Here is an 8,038-nt window from a genome sequence, read left to right as displayed (position 1 = left end):
TCTTAATCGATGGCATTTTAATATGTTTAGATCATGATCAATAAAATAGATTTTCAACTGTTATATCATATATTTTAATGAACTAACATAATGGAAACTTTTCATTTTGGTATTCATATGATTTATAGCTTAGAGACCAACAAAATATATGCTTTTTGATTTCAAGGCACTTTAATAACGTATATCATAATCAATTTTTTGGATTTACAATTGGGATGCTCCACTGTTGAATTTGAAATTGAGAGTTGATACCATCTCCTTTGGAGAGGAGCAAATCCATACACACACACACATAGAGAAAGAGAGAGAGAGAGCATGGGTGGGAAAAATTAATCCAACGCACAAAACCTAACCCAACTTGATCCTATTTGGATCGGGTTGGCGTCAAGAGTTTTTAATTAGTGTTGGGTATAAGGTAGATTTTTTAATCCAAACTTCAAATGAGTTAGGTAAAGCTTTGACCCGACTTAGATCATTAGGCTAGAGTTATATTTGGATTGAAATAGTTTATGTTGGGTTGAGTCATCATCTTGGATAAGAATTTTTTAATGGTTGATTTTTTTGATACTAATTATTTAAATTATTTTAAAAATTACTAAGTCGGTAAGAATTGCAAATATTGGATTGGATAGTTCTATTTGGGATAAATTCTTGCAAGATAGAGTATGTCTGTTAGGTCCCAGCCCGTGAGAAGGAAAAAAAGAAGTTGGAATGGAGATAGTTGATTCGAAGCCTCTCTTTGGGTGAGAGGAAAACCCTCACATATGTCCTCTACTCTGGGTGAGAGAAACCCATCCACACACTCACAAACCCACGTAAAGAAAAACCCATAACATCCAATGTACATTGGAAATAAATATAAAAAAAATAACTCCTCTCCATGTTTGCTCACTCAATCTCCCATTTATCCTCCCGCCATAACTCCTTGATAATTGACTTGTGAAAGGTGACTTATGAAAGGCTGGGCCTTCACTTCATCAACTCGTTTTTCCATATCTTCACATGGGATCTGGGTGCATGGCATCCACTTAACTCGTTCCCCACGTCCTCGCGTGGAAGCTGAGTGCATGGCGTTCGCTCCCAATCTCAAATGTGCTCCGCTTTCTATCTTCGCAACAGAACCATCACCGGAATGATTCTTTCTTCTGCGAACCTGGCGCTGCGTTTCATGTGTCGACCACGTGGTCGATGGCTACCAAATAGCAGGATCCATCATCCCTCCCCCCTTCGGCCAAAATCTTGTCCACAAGGTTTGCTTTCCAACGATAATCTTTGATGGTTGCTGGCTCCATCGCCATGATACTCGACTTTGCCCCCGCTGGGTCCTTCCACATCCTCCACGCGATTTGCTTCTATCAGATAGGCATGTGGAGTCTTGCACCGATGCATCGAAGTGAACTTCTCGTTGCATTTAAAGTAGAGTCCTCGTTCCCATCATTGCTGCATCTCCTTCCATGATATTGTCGGATCGGTGCTGGAGCAGAAAGCCACGATGCAGGAGTAGACGAGTTTGATAGTCCACCGCTATGGGCTGCATTTTGCTTTTGCTCCAGCCTCTCCTGCATTCGAGCAATTGTAATTGCTTCCCACAGGGAATGGGGTTGTCTCATGCATACCTCCTTCATGATCCCTTCCTTGAGTCCTCCGACGAAAGTGCCAAGGAGTGCGTCCTGTGGCCAGCCCCGAACTCGGTTAGCCAACTTCTCAAACTCATGTTGGTACTCCCTCACTAAGCCTTGTTGCTGAACACGAGAGAGCTTTTCATTGAAGTTCACATACTTGTTGGGGCTGAATCGAGCCAACAACTCTCGTTCAAACACCCTCCAAGTGATGATGGCTTCTTCATCCTGGTATGCTTTCCTCAACCATTGCCACCAGCGGTTGGCCTCCTCGTCGAGATAGAATGAAGCATTGCATCCATCGATTGGCCGGAACTCCTTGGCCATCGAAATATTGCTCCGCACGGTCCAACCAGACAATTGAGTCATCTCTAATGAACCGTGGAAGATCCATTCTCGGGTGTCATTAGGGACCTGCATACTCCTCCACTCGTTCGATACCTCCTCCTCTTGGTGAAGTTGGTAGTGGTGACAGCTGCTCGGATGGCGGTTGTGGCTGCACGGTGATTTGGAGATGGCGGACAACCTCCAAGACCTCAGTGAGCCGCCCATCCACCCGTTCCTCCAAGCCACGCAACTCATCTTGTAGGATGCTTAGCTCGGCTTCCATCCGCTCGATCCTCTCCTTGTTCGTCATGGCTCTGATACCAGATGTTAGGTCCCAGCCCGTGGGAAGGAGAAAAAGAAGTTGGAATGGAGATAGTTGATTTGAAAGGCTCTCTTCGGGTGAAAGGAAAACCTTTATATGTGTCCTCTACTCTGGGTGAGAGGAACCCATCCACACACTCACAAACCCACGTAAAGAAAAACCCATAACATCCACTGTACATTGGAAATAAATATAAAGAAAATAACTCTCCTCTACGTTCACTCACTCAACCTCCTATTTATCCTCCCACCATAACTCCTTGATAATTGACTTGTGAAAGGTGACTTGTGAAAGGCTGGAACGTCACTTCATCAACTCGTTTTCCCACGTCTTCGCGTGGAAGCTGAGGGCATGGCGTCCGCTCCCAGTCTCGAACGTGCTCCGCTTCCCTTGTCTTCGCAACGAAACTATCACCGGAACGATTCTTCCTTCTGCGAACCCGGCGCTGCGTTCCACATGTCGACCACGCGGTCGATGGCTACCAAATAGCGGGATCCATCAATGTTAGAGTCAAATGTTTAATTCAAATAAATGATTGGTGGAAATAGGTCGAGTGGTCTTGACAGATCAGGTGGGTTGGATCGAGTATAGGCCAAGCTTTTGTTTGTCGTTGTCCTGGCCGAACGTAACCTGAACCCGATGCAACACATTGCGAAGGGGGGGACCTAGTTTTAATCCACTTTTGTGATCAATAAAAATTTTTATTCTGGATTTGAGTCGAAGGGGGCAAAAAAGTGTTCAGTTTGTTTCCTGCCTTTGAGAGCCAACGGATTAAATAGTAGGCTGGATGCAGTGCAAACATAAGAGTTAGGCTACTGGGGCCAGCATTTTCCATTTTTTAAATGGTTGTCCAGTAAAATGTTCGTTACAACTGATTAATGATGAGTAAACTTTTTTTTCATCCCTAGTCCAATTCTTTCAATCAACATCAATGATGAGATCAATATTTAAGTTTGAACAATTTTGATGGGTCCTAGTCAGAGGAAGGAGCTAGTCGAGAAAGAGAGAGAGAGATGGTTTATTTACTCCTCTCTTCGGGTGAGAGAAAAATCTATGCAAGCAACGCTCTACCTTTTTCTTGAGGTGAGAGCAACTCGATTACAACAAAAAAGAAAGCAATACTCAGAACTCAACTATCTCCTCCTCCTTCCCAGCTCTTAATCGCCTCCCCATGACGTGATACCGGAGCCTTCACTCATTAGCACCGTTCCCCGTGTCCTCGCTTTGGAGCATAGCTACTACCTTTCTTCCCACGTCTATGTGGAAGCCAAGCCATCATGCGTCATCACCGTTCCCCACGTCCTCACTTCGGAGCACCTCTACCGTCTTTCTTCCCACGTTCTCATAGGAGCCGGGCCATCATGTGTCAACACCGCGCCCAAAGTCCGCGCTTCGGAGAGCATGCATGGTGGTTCTTCCTCCTCCGTCTTCGCGACATGGTTCTTCCTCCTCCGTCTTCACGACATGGCTATCAGCGGAGCCACGTGCATGGCCCCTCGTCGAGAGCCCTCCTACTTCCCACTTCATCGTGGTAAACTCCTCCGTTTTCTCCTACGAACCAGACACGGAGCTGTCAAGGCCTTGGCTGTCGAGGTGGCTATCGAGGTCCTGGCTGATGGTGACCAGGTAATGTGGATTCGGCCTACGAACTTGCTGAGGCCTGGCAGGTTTGGGAAGCTCATCGCCCCCATCATCCCCTCCCCCTTCAAGCAAAATCTTGTCCTCAAGGTTCGCTCCGGGATACTGCTCCTTCATCAATTCATACTCTTCCCAGGTGGTGTGTTCTTTAAGAAATGAGCGCCACTGTACGAGGATTTCTTCTATAAGCTTTCCTCCCTTGCAGACCCATCGGTAATCCTTAACCAGTTCAGGCTCGAGCATCAAGTTCCCGTCCTCTTTTATTGGTGGCAGATCAATACAGGGGGTCTGACCTTCTCCTATTTTCCTTTTGAGGAGCGAGACATGGAACACCGGATGGACTTTAGCAGTCTTTGGTAGCGCCAACCGGTATGCTACTGACCCTATACACTTGGTAGGGGCCGAAGTACTTCTGAGCTAGCTTTTGGTGAGCTCATCGGAAGACGGTCTGTTGCCGATAGGGAGGAAGTTTTAAGTACACCCAATCTCCTTCTTCAAAGATAACTTCCCTTCGCTTCCTGTCTGCCTATTGTTTCATGTGGTTCTGCACCTTCTCCAAGTTTTTCTTCAGCTCCTTCAGCAATTGATCGCGGTCGACTAGGTTTTTGTCGATCTCATCGACGGCTGAAGCTCCTTCTATATACTGGGCAATTGAAGGTGGAGCTCTCCTGTATAAGGCTTGAAACAGAGTCATCCTGGTGGTCGAATAGAAGATGGTGTTGTACCAATACTCCGCCCAAGCTAGGTTGGCCTCCCATGACTTGGGAAACTGACTGTATAAGGTACTGCTCCACACATCTATTCACCACTTCAGTCTGGTCGTCCGACTATGGATGATAAGCTGAACTCATCTTAAGAGAGGTCCCTGGAGTTTGAAGAACTCTCGCCAGAAGGCGCTCACAAACACAAGGTCTCGGTCACTCATGATGGACTGCGGCATCCCATGTAATCGGCTGATTTGATTCACAAAAAGCTCGGCCACCCCCTTAGCAGTATATGGATGGGAGAGAGACAAGAAATGAACGTATTTGGTTAGCCGATCAATGACGACTAGGATCATGTCCTTGCCCCTAAAACGCGGTAACCTTTCAATGAAGTCCAAGGAGACGTCTTCCCAAACTTGCGTCGGTGTTGGTAGAGGTTGCAGTAACCCAGTCGGAGCCTGTGCTTCATACTTATGCTGCTGGCAGACCGCACACTCTGCTACAAACCTTTGAATATCCTTCTTCATTGATTCCCAGTGGAAAGCTTGAGATATTCGTTTATAGGTTCTCAACACCCCCGAATGACCGCCGATCTTGGTGTTATAGAATTCCTCCATTAATTTGGAACACAGGGATGACCTTGGTGGAATCAGAACCTTGTCCTTATAATATAAAATTCCTTCCTTAAGTCGGTAATCTTTCATGTGGTCCAGCACGGCGTCAAGCTGCTTGAGTTGGCTTCGCAAATAAGAGTCTGTCAATGGTGCAACAATGATCCCGTAGTCCTTGACGAACTTCTGGTAATACCCCGTCAGCTCAAGAAATCCTCGCAGTTCTGTCACTGAAGTTGGTTGTGGCCATTCCAGCATAGCTCGAATGTTCGTGGCATCCACCTATACTCCCTTGGCCGAAACAATGTGGCCGAGGTACTCGACTTCCTATTGCCCAAAAGAACATTTGGAGGGCTTGAGGTAAAACTGGTGTTCAGCGAGGATCTTGAGGGTTTCATTCAGATGAACTAAATGCAATTTCCAAGTTGCACTGTAGACCAAAATGTCATCGAAGAAAACCAAGACAAACTTACACTGGAACCTCCAAAAAATTGAGTTCATTACTGTCTGGAATGTGGATGGGGCATTGCACAGCCCGAAGGGCATTACCAAGTACTCAAAATGTCCATTATGGGTGCGGAAAGGCTGTCTTCAGAACATCATCGGGGTGAACACGGATCTGGTGATAACTCGATCTGAGATCGAGTTTGGAGAAGTACCGTGCTCCATGAAGTTCATCGAGCATGTCATCAATGGTTGGGATGGGGAACCTATCTTTGACGGTGGCCACGTTGAGTGCTCGGTAGTCTGTGTAGAACCTCCAGGTTCCGTCTTTCTTCTTCACTAGGAGCACCGAGGAAGAGAATGGACTCTAGCTCTCCCAGATGATCCTAGCTTCCAGCATGTCAGTCACTTGTCTTTCTATCTCGTTCTTCTGATAATAGGCATACCGGTAAGGTCGCACATTGATTGCTGAGGTTCCTTCTCGCAAGGAAATTCGGTGGACGAATTCTTGCTCCAGTGGCAACCTTCAAGGCTCTTCAAAGAGTGCTGAGTACCAGCTCAACAACTGCTGGAGTTCCGTTGGTTGTTCGTCCTTAGTTGCGAGTTGGTGGTTGTCCCCATCTTTGACAAAGATGGCGAACAATTGGGTCTTTCTTGTTACTTCTCGCTGCATCCCTTGGTGATCTAGACCTTGGGCAAGTCTAGGGGATTATCCAGATAGTTCACACTCATGGCTGTCCCACCGAAATTTCATTGTCAAATGCTTCCAATCATAGAGCACCAGGCTGAGCAGGGCAAGCCATTGTATACCTAGAATGGCATCCAGCCCTACTATTGGTAGTGTATAAAAATTCACCAAGAACCTCTTGCCTTGCAACTCCATCTCCACCGGCTGACACTTCGCTTGGCTTTGAAGAGTTTCCCCATTCGCGACTCGGACCCCAAACTTCTTGATAGCGTCCACCGGAAGTTGGAACACTTGGGCGACGCGATCACTTATGAAGTTGTGGGTCGACCCGCTATTGATGAGGATGGTTAGCGGATGTCCTCGGATATGAGCAGTTACCCGCATCGTCTTTGGCCCACTCCACCCTGTTAGCGCCTGCAGAGAGATCACTGGTTGCGCATCCTCTTCTGCTTGGTCTTGGCTATATGGGTCTGTGTCACCATGGCCGGGTCCTCCTGACTCCTCCTCACGGTCAGCTTCAATCAGATAGGTTGGAGAGTCTTGCACCGGTGCCCAGGAGTAAACTTCTCGCTGCATTTGAAGCAAAGCCATCGTTCCCATCGTTGCTGCATTTCCTCCCATGAGATGCGTCGGATTGGAGCTAGAGCGGAGAGTCGTGGTGCAGGGACAGACGGGTTCGGAAGTCATGGGACTCTGACTGTTCGTGATGCAAGGCTACGGGCTGCTTTCCGCCTTTGTTCCAACCTCTCCTCCCGCATTCGAGCAATCGTAATTGCTTCTCGCAGAGAACTGGATCGTCTCATGTGTACCTCTTTCGCGATCTCTTTCTTGAGCCCTCCGACGAAGGTGCCAATGAGCGCGTCCGGCGGCCACCCTTTGACATGGTTAGCCAGCTTCTTGAACTCCTGCTGGTATTCTCTCACTATTCTGTGTTGTTGGACGCGTGAGAACTTCTCGCTCGTTGGGTCCAAACTGAGCTAATAATTCACGCTCGAACACCCCCCAGGTGACTACGGTTCCTTCGTCTTGGTATGTGCAATGCAGCCACTGCCACCGGTGATTGGCTTCCTCGTCTAAGTAGAACGAAACCGTGGTCACTCGCCTGTTGGCTGGGACGCCCTGGCCGTCGAAGTATTGTTCAGCTCGATCGAGTTAGACAATGGGGTCATCCCCAGTGAACCGTAGAAAGTCCATTCGTGGATGGCGTTGGAGTTTGGACCCCTACGAGTTCCTCCCTTCGATCGAAGCCTCTGTCTCGTGGCGACGGTGGAAGCGCTGCGGCCTACTCGAGCGGTGTTGGTGGCAGAATCGAGAATTGAAGGTGGTGGATGGCCTCCAAGACTTCCGTGAAACGCCCCTCCACATGTGCCTCCAAGCCGCGTAGCTCCTCCTGGATCGAGCTCATCTCGGCTTCAAGGTGCTCGATTCTTTCCTTATTCGATATACTCCCGGCTCTGATATCAGTTGATAGGTCCTAGTCAGAGGAAGGAGTTAGGGGAGAGAGAGAGAGAGAGAGAGAGAGAGAGATGGTTTATTTACTCCTCTCTTCGGGCGAGAGAAAAACCCAGGCAAGCAAAGCTCTACTTTTTTCTTGGGGTGAGAGCAACCCGGTTGCAACAAAAAAAGAAAGCAATACTCAGAACTCAACCATCTCCTCCTCCTTCCTAACTCTTAATCCCCTCCTC

The sequence above is a fragment of the Phoenix dactylifera genome, chromosome 14 (assembly GCF_009389715.1).
Source record: "Phoenix dactylifera cultivar Barhee BC4 chromosome 14, palm_55x_up_171113_PBpolish2nd_filt_p, whole genome shotgun sequence".
NCBI lineage: Eukaryota > Viridiplantae > Streptophyta > Magnoliopsida > Arecales > Arecaceae > Phoenix > Phoenix dactylifera.
The sequence above is the reverse complement of the archived record's forward strand: the minus strand, read 5'-3'. Positions refer to the sequence as shown.